The sequence below is a fragment of the Zingiber officinale genome, chromosome 1B, assembly GCF_018446385.1.
Source record: "Zingiber officinale cultivar Zhangliang chromosome 1B, Zo_v1.1, whole genome shotgun sequence".
NCBI classification, from domain to species: domain Eukaryota; kingdom Viridiplantae; phylum Streptophyta; class Magnoliopsida; order Zingiberales; family Zingiberaceae; genus Zingiber; species Zingiber officinale.
In genome coordinates this window covers 7,370,503-7,383,807 of record NC_055986.1, presented here as the reverse complement: position 1 = coordinate 7,383,807, position 13,305 = coordinate 7,370,503, and positions in this window count along the sequence as shown.

Sequence of the window (13,305 nt, the reverse complement as noted above, 5' to 3'; positions counted from 1 at the left end):
AGATCTGTAAAGGCTATAAAAGGAGCCTCAGGCTGCAGCTTCAAAGCACAACGAAAATAAAGCATCAAGCGATCTGTCTGCAACCAGCTGTTAATGAGAAGTTCCGACAAAGCTACAACTTGACGCCGACGACCGGGACCTCAGAATTTGCAATATTCTTTTGTTGTTGGTACATTTAATTACTGTTTTTAATTGTACTTTAAATTGTAACACTTTAACGATATTATAGTTGTTGCCCACCGAAAGCGATCAACGATCGCGAACCTTGGAGTAGGAGTCGCCCTAGGCTCCGAACCAAGTAAATCTTGATGTCCTTGTTTTGTGTGTGTGTTTGTTTTTCTTATTCTGTTGTGCATTTACTTGTACATTTTTCGATTACAAAACGCATGAAAGCCACGAGCGCTATTCACCCCCCCCCCTCTAGCGCGGTCTCGATCCAACAATTGGTATCAGAGCAGGGTAGCTTTGATTTGGTGCAACCACCAATCAAGCATTTTTTTTGTGGTATTTTCAGTTTTTCAGAGTCAATCGAAATTAGTATAATTGCTATATTCCGATCCATTTTCTTCGTTCGAATCGATTTTTTCTGAAAGTTGGTGCAACACCACTCGAGTTAGTTTTCTTTTTTATACATCCCGCACTACTAATCCAAGACCAAGTCTTAGAACAGATCTTTTTGTTTTTGTGTGTGCAAGGTTTTCAATGGCCCAACAAGAAGGCTACAGCACAGTCCGTCCCTCACTCTTCTCCGGCGAAGACTTCGATTACTGGAAAGGTCGAATGGAGTCATACATGTAAACCCAGTTCGAAGTCTGGATGATCACCAAGATAGGCCTCGAACTCCCACTTAACGGCGCTGGCAAACCGGTACCTTACGAGAACTGGGACGCAAACATAATCAAGAAAGTAGAAACGAACGCAAAGGCAACCTGCATACTCTAGTGTGGTCTGACAAAGGAGGAACTTAACATAGTAGGACCCTTCTCAAGTGCAAAGGAGATGTGGGAAAAGCTAATCGAACTACACGAGGGTACTTCAGACACCAAGGTAAGTAAACGAGATTTGCTTTTCAATAAATTATATAATATCAAAATGCAGGAAGGAGAGACAACAAGTCAGCTTCATGCCAGAATTCAAGACCTGCTGAATGGACTCCACACAATAGGACAAAAAGTGGAGGACAGAGACGTAATAAGATATGCACTCAACGCCTTTCCTAGGAATACCTTGTAGGCATCCATGGTAGATGCGTACAAGGTATCCAAGGATTTATCTTCAATTAAATTAGATGAACTCTTCTCTAAATTTGAATTGCATAAGCAGACTAATGCATGCCCGGTCGAGAAGGGTATAGCTTTAGTTGCAGGTAGTAGCAGAACGCGCGAATTGAGATCGAAGCGCAGAACCGAACTGGAGTCAGAAGAAAAACTTGACTCAGACGATGAAGATGATGAACTTACGACTAAACTCATCAACTTAATAAGAAAACTCTATAAGAAAAAGAAAGGCTTCAACAAGAAGGACCTCAAGAAAGCAATTCAATCCAAGGAGGCTCAACCGAAGTCAAAGGTAAAATTCGAAGTGACATGTTATGGTTGCAATTAGAAGGGGCACATCAAAGCCAACTGCCCAAATCAAAAGAATACAAAGAAGCAACAACGGAAAAAGAAGGCTCTTAAGGCTACCTGGGATGAGTCATCCTCGGAAGAATCCGACGACGAAGAACTCGAACAGGCGAGTTTTCTCGCGATGACAGCCCGGGACTACATCAACGAATCCGGAAGCGAGAATGAATCGGAAGCTGAGTCTGAGAGAAGCCACGAATCTGTATCCGTTTTCGAAGGGCCTGACCCCGCTGTAAGTATCCCGCGTTTACATAATTTAGTAAATTATTTAATGCGAAAATTAGCAAAATCAAATATTAAGATCAAGTCACTTCTAAAGGAGGTAACAACCCTTAAAGAAGTGACTAACTTCGAATCCTTGTCTAACCCAGTTCAAACTAGAAATTCAACTCAAGTCCAAAAGCTTGAGGAAGAAAATTCCAGCCTGAAAACTCAGGTCAAGGATTTGAAGAAATGTTGGAACGGTTTTCTTAAGGCTCCAAGAACCTTGACCTAATTCTTGGAAAACAAAGAACCATTTACAACAGATCCGGATTAGGATTTAAAACTAAAAAGAAATATTGATCCTATCTATCTTTAGTGAACAGATCAAATAGAAAAGTAGTCTAAGCATGGATACTTAAGCCCAACTTGGTTAATCAAGTTGATCCTGGTCAATATTGGGTCCCCAAGGATCAAGTTCATTACCTTGATAGATCATATCGAGGATATGATCCAGGGGGAGCCAATAGGAAAACCATCTACATTGTTAAATAAACTTGCTTGATGTTTGTTTTTTTTTGTTTTTTTTTCTTGTTTAGATTTATGATAGTTTAAGGATCAAGGCGTAACTTACACTTGTTTAGTTAAACCTAGGGGTTTCAAAAGGGAAACTAAATATATATTTTCTTTGAAAGGCTCTGTCTAGAAGTAGTAGATGATCTCATACCCAAAAAGGTCTAGTGCCTTGCCACAGCCTAGGAGCCGATCTTCAAAATGTATATTTAGTTAACCAATTGAAAAACCTAAGTTTAACTCAAATGTAAATTAATCCTTAGAAATAATCTAAATCAAAGATAACCATCTCACAAAGCTACTCAAGATTCCTTGATTGATAACTTAGAATCGGGTGAGATAGATCTACGTTGAACTTAACAATTTAATTAATTAATTTAATTAATCAACCAATTCAATTTAATTAATCAATTTAAATCAATTTAATTTAATTTCAATTTAATTAATCAATTTAAATCAATTCAATTTAATTAATCAATTCAATTTAATTAATTAATTCAACTTAATTAATCAATTCAACTTAATTAACCAATTTAATTTAATTAATCAATTTAATAATCTAATTGAACTAATCAATTTAATATTTCTCTAAAATCTAATTCAATTTAATTAAATTGACTTAACTCAATTGACTCAATTAATTTAATAAACCATCTCACAAACACCCATAGGAATACCATTATTGATCATCTAGACTGGGGTGAGATGGAACGTTAGGATAATTTCAGTCAAACTATTTTCTAAAATCCAGTAAATTGACGCAAATTAAATACTTTATGTAGGAACATAAAGATTTGGATAAATGGATGCTAGATAGTGGATGATCCAGACACATGACGGGAGACAAACTGAAATTCACTAAGTTGAAACTCAAGAACCTTGGGTCTGTCACGTTCGACAATGATGGAACCCTTAAGGTAATCGGGATAGGTAATATCCAATTAAATTCTGATTTCTATATTCGAAAAGTGTTATTGGTTGAACAATTTAGCTTCAATTTACTCAGTATTAGCCAGTTATGTGACCCAGGATATTTAGTCACATTTTCAAAAACTTAATGTATAATTAAGAATATCAATAATCCTGAAATCACACTTAAGGGTTTTAGGAAAAAGAATATTTATACCATAGACCTACCAACTTCCTCACTAGAGTGTTTATTAACACAACAAGAGGAAACTGAGTTGTGGCACAGGAGATTGGGTCACACTCATACTAGACTCATTTCAAAAATGAGTCAAAATGGTCTAGTTAGAGATCTGCCCAAATTAAAATTTATTGAAAATTCAACCTGTGATGCTTGTCAACAAGGTAAACAAACCAAGTCAAGCCATAAATTAACCAACCTAAATAGAACAACTTCAATACTTGAGCTCCTTCACCTAGACTTGTTTGATTCACATGGAGTCAAGTCACTAAGCAAAAATCAATATTGCTTAGTAATAATCGATGACTACTCAAGATTTACTTGGGTAAAATTTTTAAAAACTAAAGATGAAACTTTTGAAGTATTTAAAATTTTTTGCAAAATAATTGAAAATGAAAAAGGCACTCAGATAAAAAGAATTAGATGTAACCATGGGGGAGAATTTGAAAATCATAACTTTATTGAATTTTATGAAATTAATGGGTATAAACATGAATATTCTTGCCCTAGGACCCCCCCCCCCCCCCCAACAAAATGGTCTAGTAGAACGTAAAAGCAGAACCTTACAAGAAGTCGCTAGGACCATGTTAAACGAATACAAACTATCTAATCAATTCTGGGCTGAAGCAATAAACACAGCTTGTTATATACAAAATAGAATTTTAATTAATAAAAGTCAAAATAAAACACCGTATGAAATATATTATAATAAAATTCCTAACTTAAACTATTTAAAAGTATTTGGATGTAAAGTATGCATCTTAAACACCAAAGATTACTTAGGGAAATTTTCATCAAAAACCATTCCAGGAATATTTTTAGGGTACTCAACAACTGGTAGGGTATACAAAGTTTATAACAAAAATATCCTAAAAGTTTAAGAAACAATAAATGTAATATTTGATGAAGAAAATAAAATACCCAATTTAATAAATGAAAATAATGATATAGAAGATGATGAAGAAATTATACTTAAACCTAATGACTCACAAGAACCAATTACTAACCCAGATATAAGACCAACTAGAACAAGGACTAATCACCCATCCGACCGAAATTTGGATGATCTAACTCTAGGAGTCAGAACTAGGTCATCCTATAGGAATCTAAGCCAGATAGCCCTTATTTCCAAAATTGAACCCAAAACTATAGAAGAAGTCCTACCAAACCCAGACTGGACCTTAGCAATGCAGGAAGAGTACCTAAACTCATTAACAAGACCAAACCCAATTTGAAAGAAATCAAGTATGGGAATTAGTACCTAAACTCATTAACAAGACCATAATCGATACTAAATGGGTTTTTAGGAACAAATTAGATGATCAGGGCAATATATAGTTAGCAATAAAGCAAGATTAGTAGCCAAAGGGTTCAACCAAGTAGAGGGGTTAGATTATGATTAAACCTATGCCCCTGTAGCCAGACTTGAATCCATTAGAATGCTGCTGGCCTATGCAGCACATAAGGGATTCAAGCTATATCAAATGGATATAAAATCCGCATTTTTGAATAGATTTATTAAAGAAGAGGTGTATGTAGGTCAACCCCCAGGATTTGAGGACTTAGAATTTCTAAATCATGTCTTTAAACTAAAAAAGGCTCTATATGGACTAAAACAAGCACCAAGGGCATGGTATGAATGTCTATCCAATTATCTAATATCTAAAGGGTTCAACCAGGGTCAAATAGACCCTTGTAAAAACCTTAGAAAATGACATTTTTATAGCTCAAATATATATAGATGATATAATTTTTTGCTCAACTAATTCTAAATTTCTAAAAGAATTTACCAAACTAATGGAAAATGAGTTTGAAATGAGTCTAGTAGGTGAACTTAATTTTTTCCTAGGTTTACAAATTAAACAAACAAAAGATAAAATTTATATTTTCCAAACAAAATATGCGAAGGAATTAATTAAAAAATTTAGAATGGGAAATTTAAAAATTATTAATACACCAATGGCTACCAACGTTAAAATTGACTCAGACTTAGAAGAAAAACCAGTAGACTTGAAATACTATCGAAATGCGATAGGAAGTCTACTGTACCTAATTGAAAGTCAATCGGACATTCTTTTTACAGTAGGTATGTGTGCAAGATACCAATATTGTGCAAAAGAGTCTCACTTAACCTTTGTCAAAAGAATACTTAGGTATATTAAGGGAACTTTAAATGTAGGACTCTGGTATCCTAGGTCTTACACCTTTGACCTAACTAACTATTCTAACTCAGACTATGTCGGGTTCAAGTTAGATAGAAAAAGCACAAGTGGCAGCTATCAATTTCTAGGTCAATGCCTAGTAAATTGGTCAAGCAAAAAGCAACACTGTGTTGCTTTATCTACCACTGAAGCTGAATACATCGCCCTAGAAGAATGTACATCTCAATTATTATGGATGATGCATACCCTTAAAGATTATCAACTAGAATATCATAAAACAAAATTTTTAATTGATAATATAAGTTCAATTAATCTAACTAAGAACCCAATTCATCATTCAAGAACTAAACATATAGAAGTAAAATATCATTTTGTAAGGGATCACGTAGCTAAGGGTGATATTGTACTTAACTATGTTGAGTCCAAATCAAACCTGGCTGACATATTCACAAAGCCCTTACTTGAACTTGAGTTCAGTATACTTAGAAGACAAATAGGAATGTGCTTAGTAGAATAGAACTTATTTTCTGTTTACTATATTTTATCAACTTACTTTTTCAAATTGGTTTCAAAATTCTAGGAAAAATGATATTTTCAAAAATCTCAATTTCTTAGATTTTAACAATTTGGACTTAGCCTAGGTATTAACCCTAGAAATCATGTTCCCCTAGATTTCAGCCGGACAATTTCACAAACACACTAGGCATAACTTGTTTGTGTTTGAAACACGTAGAATGGGGTGAGATGCATAGGGTACAGTCTAGACTTCAGAATGCTTATTTCTGTGCATCGCAATAAGTCTGGATAATAAATACCAAAATAATAGTAATCAAGTTAAGTTATCCAGACTTAGTCAAATATAACTGGATCACTAACTTAACTTAACTAGCCAAGTGAAAGTTGTTGCCCTCTAGGTAATCAGCTAGTAACTAATAGTTAGACATGTGGCCAAGGAATTTCAGTTACTCATGCTGGGACTTTAGGAATATTTTTCTATTTGGTTTATTCTCCAAAGTGAAAATGACCTTAGTTAAAATTTTACAAGTTTTTCAAGTTAAGTATTGTTCAAAATTATCCAAGTATTACTTTCTAAAGTTTTTTTTTCAAATTTGACTAAGTTTTTTTTGTTCGGTGTATCTCAACAAAGTTACTTTTCAAAGTCAAAATAATTCACTTAGCTAAAAGTTTTTCAAACTTAGCATTTAAAGCAATTTCTAAAAAGAAAATTTTTATGCTAAGTGTCTCTCAAAGGCTTGTTAAATTTGGCAAAGTACTTCAAGCTAAGTTACTTTTCAAAGTCAAAATAATTCACTTAGCTAAATATTATTCGACCCGAGTTATCAATCAATGTTTTGATTTCATTTAGCAAAAAGCTTTAACAAGAAAATTAATTCTAAAAAGCTAAGTATGACCGAAGTGTTTCATCTATTTTAAAGTTTCCAATCTTTTTAAAGCTAAGTAAGTTTTCAAAACATGCTAAGGCCTACACTCATTTCTAGTTTTCTCTCTTGTTTAATTTTGATATATGGCAAAGGGGGCCGGGAGAGTCTAAGAAAGTTCAAAAAGAAAGTTCAAAGAAATTTTGAATTTTTTTAATTTTTATAGTCTAAAGGGGGAGCTGTTATTAAGGGGGAGCTTTGTATGTGCTAAATTTGTGCTTGTGCTATCCTTATGCTTGTGCTTATGGTAGTGATGCTTCTTCTCTTTATTATATTGTGTTGCTTAACTTTGAATTTCAGTTGTCATAATCAAAAAGGGGGAGATTGTTGATGCAGGAAGCATCCGACGATCGAACCTTAGTTTTGATACTGGCAAAAGGGATTCAAAGTTAAGTTTAATTGTTATCTAATGTGCTTGAATAAGTTTTTCAGGAAAGTCCTAATTGCGGTTAGGTAGGTGGAAAATCTTAGGGGGTGGTAACCCTAGGTCATAGGGGGTGGTAACCCTATGCGGAAAGCCTTAGCGGGTTGAGGTCTTCAGGCAAAAATCCTAGAGTCGAGGACTCTAGGTGAAAATCCCGGTGGCGCAGATCGGGTGGAAAGACTGGGTGGGTCGTGGAGCAGACGTCCAGCAGAAAGATCGAAAAACTCGAGCGCCGAGCAAAAGTTCAGTCGGTCTAGAGAACCGAACTGGCAAAAGGTAACTTCTCCTAAGTGGAGTAGGTGAAGACGCGTTCCCCGGAAGAGGGAATAGTAGACATCAGTTCGACCTAGGGTTTTCGGACAAAAATCTGAAGTCAGAACCGGACAGTCCGAAAACTGTCAAACTTAAGTTTCTTATATATTATCTGTTCTGTTCTAACTCTATTTCACACAAAACTAACAGTTTTGTGCAGGGGTAGAACTGACAGGGATCGGTCGACCGAACACTTGGATCGGTCGACCGAACCCCCAAGCCGCAAATCAGATTTCCAGTGAGTGGACCGAGCTCGACCAGGGGATCGGTCGACCGAACCTGGTTATCGGTCGACCGAACCAGGGATAGGACTTGACCAGATCGAATCAGATGAGGAGGAGATCATCTGATCGATCGACCGAACGCGGGGATCAGTCGATCGATCCGCTTTGGGTCAAACCTGATCCCAGGTTTCGATGATCTGGATCAGATCTGTAAAGGCTATAAAAGGAGCCTCGGGCTATAACTTCAAAGCACAATGAAAATAAAGCATCAAGCGATCTGTTTGCAACCAGCTGCTAACGAGAAGTTCCGACAAAGCTATAACTTGACGTCGACGACCCAGAGCTCAGAATTTGCCATATTCTTTTGTTGTTGGTACATTTAATTACTGTTTTTAATTGTACTTTAACTTGTAACACTTTAACGATATTATAGTTGTTGCCCACCGAAAGCGATCAACGATCGCGGGCCTTGGAGTAGGAGTCGCCCTAGGCTCCGAACCAAGTAAATCTTTGTGTCCTTGTTTTGTGTGTGTGTTTGTTTTTCTTATTCCGCTGTGCATTTACTCGTACGTTTTTCGATTACAACACGCGTGAAAACCACAATCGCTATTCACCCCCCCCCCCTCTAGCGCGGTCTCGATCCAACAGTTTTTTCCCTTTCCTTCTCGCCTCTGCATTATACATTTCCAAGGCCCTTCATGCATATAACCCGTGGGAATTGTATTGCCACATCAAAATACATCCATGTTTCAACAAAAGTAAGAAAAGAAGCCAAAAAACTTACATGTTGACAACATATTTCCAACCTTGATCACGAATGCGGTGACTAAGAGGATCCAACAAAAAATTAATCTCCTTCTCAACATTGATGATAGTCAAAATCCAGTGAAAACTACACAAAGAAATATAATTATGTATATATGCATCCTGCAAGTTCTCAAAATATACAAGTGAGAGTGATATATAATGTTATTCTTACTCACCCAACAGTGCATGGCACAACAACCAATTGGCCAGGTGAGGTACCAATTAGCCTACTGCTTAAGTAAGAAGCCCTTTTATTCAACTATTCTTGGATGAAATTTTTATTCTGATTTCTTGATGGTACATACTCCACAGGCACTGGATCCACCAATCTAAAATCTTGCAGCAACATCTTTTCCTGCATCTTTCTATATAGATGCCTACAATTGGAAAATATCTCCAAAAAATGATGAAATCTAAATTAATGAAACACATAAATAAAGTCCAATTCGATCGAAAGCTTACCACATATACACAACTATGCAAGTGTCTGTGATTGGCTTCAATTCACAAAAGGGAATTATGTCATCGCAGTTAACATGGACTGTGCGCTCCATGCCAAATACATCAGGAACTAATTCCAAAATTACATTCTCTGTTTCATCAAGATGCTAAAAATAACTATATAAGATGTGTAAGGGTCTTGGCACATTGGGCGATTGTAACTTAGACTTCTCTTTTCTGTTATCAACTTTTGTCTTCCTAGTCTTCTACATATGTAGATGTAACCATATATATTAGATATGTGACATACTTTAAATGTACACAAAATTTAGACAACACTTTATCACATTTACCTCATCCCGCATGTTGTTCAAGTGTACAGGCCAAGCCATATGGCCACCTACATCATCCCTAATACTCTGACATGCAGCTAGGATTGCAACAAGTAGTGGTGTTGATTGATCAATTGCTTTATCAATGGTGATCCTCATGCAATTCATGGGTAATGGAACATCATCAATAAAGTTGTCAGGTCCATTAACAGAAACAATTGTCCCATATGTAACAGTCTTGTTGTTAGGCTGCAATAACAACATCACTGCTTTTCCCTATAAGACAAACAATTCATGAATCATCAACATATAGTGCTTTACAAGCCTCATTAGATACTAACAATGGGATAATAATATCAACGTGAAATATATATTTAACCTGTAAAGCCGAATCCTTCTCAATAAATTTCACATCATCATCATCATGTTCATCTAGGCCTTCATTTGAGAGGCGCCTTTGAAGTTCAACTTCAGGTTTTATATCAAGGAGGCATTACAGTTTGACTGAGCAGCTACCCTTCTCCTCACTCTCAAATTCTCGACCAGATATTTTAAACACCATTGCTTCCAATTTTTCTATTCTTTCACCTTGCTCAGAAAGCATAGCTTTTGCCTCCTTAAACTCTTTCTGTTGCCTATCATAGGCATCCTTATCAATTTGCACCTTCCCTCTAGCAACCTTGAAGAAGGATGATGGAGTGACATTTGCTCCTATGCCTCTCACACGTCCACCATGTTCATTAGAATTCAAGACCTTCATGAGAATATCTTCAAATGGTTTGGTAAAGGACAGCTTACCATCCTTCTTTTGGACAATATAATCATCCTGCCATGCATCCAAATACAATAACTTTAAATATACATATATCATATATGTACAAATAAGCAATTTATGTATACTTTTGCTTACAATCTTATTCACTGTTTGCTTCAACTCATCGCCAACAAATTCCCTTACTTTGTTGAGTCGCCCTCTCTTTCAGAGGATGGCTCTGTTTATCACATCGTCATCACATAAAACACTGGACTGTAAGCAAAAAACCACATGAAGTCAACGTACTCAACGCCAACTTCAACAATCATAAGTAGGAATTTAATATTTACTAAATACTTACTATTTCTTCAGACAAACCCGCATATCCTTTTCGAGAAAGACGGTGAGGGTATAAGTTTGCCTTGCTTCTTTGACTTTGTAGTTCACTTTTTTTCTACAAAGTGATAGATGAATTATAACCACATATATCAACTAGAGTTTAAAAAAGACCACCTTAAACAAGTTACTATAAAGTCTTCAGACATCCGATTAATCACAAAACTACTCCAATCTTCAGGTGAAATGCAATGCCCTTAAGGTACCTTGTTGAGAAGCTTCGGATTATTTCTATTTGGTTGGATGAATGTCCTGGTGAGGTGAGTTTTATACTGACGCCACTTTGAATTTACAGAGCTCAAACACCCATTCCTCCATTTTGGGTCCAGTTGGTATGTCAACTACACAAACAAATATCTTAAGTACATAAATAAAAGAAAGGAAAAAAATGCATCACATAAGAAAGTATCATGTTACTTACATTGACAGATTCCCATATCATGTTTTAACTTCATTCGGCACTTGCTTCCAAGAGTGGTAATTAATATTAACTTTTTCCCGAGCAAGCACACCAATAAAACTCTACAATTCAGAAGCCTTTTGGCCCACTGGTTGTCCATACTCATTAAATTTCACACTTTGTTTAACTCCCTGATCCCTTTGAACAACAAGCTTATTCATTTGTGTACGACCTCTTTTTGATCTTGTTGTTTGGGTCGTCCCGTCTGATCTTATGTCCTGGCTATCCTCAGCATTTATTTGTGAATTCTTATCCTATTTAACTATCTCATCATCACGTGTTGATTTGACCTTTTTTCTAGTGTTCATAGTGTCCAAGACCTAGTCATAACAGTGGGAATTTGAAATAGAGCAGAGCATATCATTCAAAATCACAACAAAGTAAACATTCGTATATTTTAAAAAAACTACTACCAAACAATGAACCAAAGTTACCAAAATAAAGTAAATAGTCACATATATAAACCATAAATAAATTTACCACACTAAAAATTCTCATTGTCAACCCAAATCTCATCACAATCTCCATGAATACAGGGTGGTTCATTGTCATCAGTTTCGTCAATATCCATTGATGGCATCCATTTTGTGAAGCATTGGTAGTGGATTGAAGGATCTCCCAACTTATCATCAGTGATGTATTCAAAATACTCTCTATTTGTAGTTGAAATTACAACAGACCACGTGGGATCTTGAGGGTCTTCTACATAAAATACTTGCTTCGCTTGAGTGCCCAAGATAAATGGGTCGGATTTGAATCCCATTCTCTTAAGATTTACAAAGGTAAAACCATTATCATATACTCTAATACTAGTGTTATTCTCTACCCGATCACACTTAAACATTGGAACTCGAAAATCATGGTAATTAAGCTCCCATATTTCTTGTATCACACCATAATACATCATGTCTGTTATAATTGGATTTTTATCCTTTGAACTTGCAACTTGCATTGTTTGTGCAAGCAAGATTACACTCGAATTTTGAACAACTCATGCATTATCACGTTCTTTCGTGTAATAAGTGACCCCATCGATCATATAACTAGAGTATTTTAGCACTTGCTTGCTAGGTCCATTCACCAACAGCTTCACTTTTTCTGATAATTGATTGGAGAAAGAGGATGTTGTATTTGTAACCTACAATTCATCATAAGGGGGTTTAATTATTAAATTTCTTAAATTTCTTGTGTTCAATAATAAACATGCTAATATTTATGGTACTTACATGTTCATGGAACCAAGAAATAAAACTTCTGTGGTGTTTATCTTGTAACCACTTTGCACCTTTAATAGGAAATTTTTGCTTCAAGTGTGTCATATGTTCCCTAATCAAAAAATTTTGAAGAGATTAATAAGATATTTTTGTTAACAATTTCATGAGATTATTACTGAACTAGAGGGCTTACATAATGTAAGAATCAACCTCAGCATCATTTTCCAATACATAACGATGTGCTTGTTCCCACTCATCGTGATAACAGAAGTGCACCTTGGCACCCGACAAGGACTTATTGAGTATTGTTTCACGATGCTTTGATGGAATACCTATCGTGTTCATATTAGATAGAAATTCTGAGCAAAACTCTACAGCTTCTTCAGCAATATAACATTGAGTCATGCATCCTTCTTGTCGATTTCTATTCCGCACATAACTTTTCAATGTTCTCATATATCTTTCAAATGGAAACATCCATCTATACCAAACTGGTCCACACAACTTGACCTCACGCACAAGATGGATTGTTAAGTGAACCATTATATCAAAAAATGAAGGTGGAAAATACTTTTCAAATAGACACAAGGTCATCACAATTTCTATTTGTACATTATCCAACTTCGAGGCATCTATTACTTTGTTACATAACACATTGAAGAAGAAACAAAACCTTGTGATAGTATTTCTGACATGCTTGGGCAAAACACCATGAACGACAATTGGGAGCAACTGTTGCATTAAGGTGTGGCAGTCATGTGATTTAAGACCAACCAGTTTTAGGTCCTTCATTG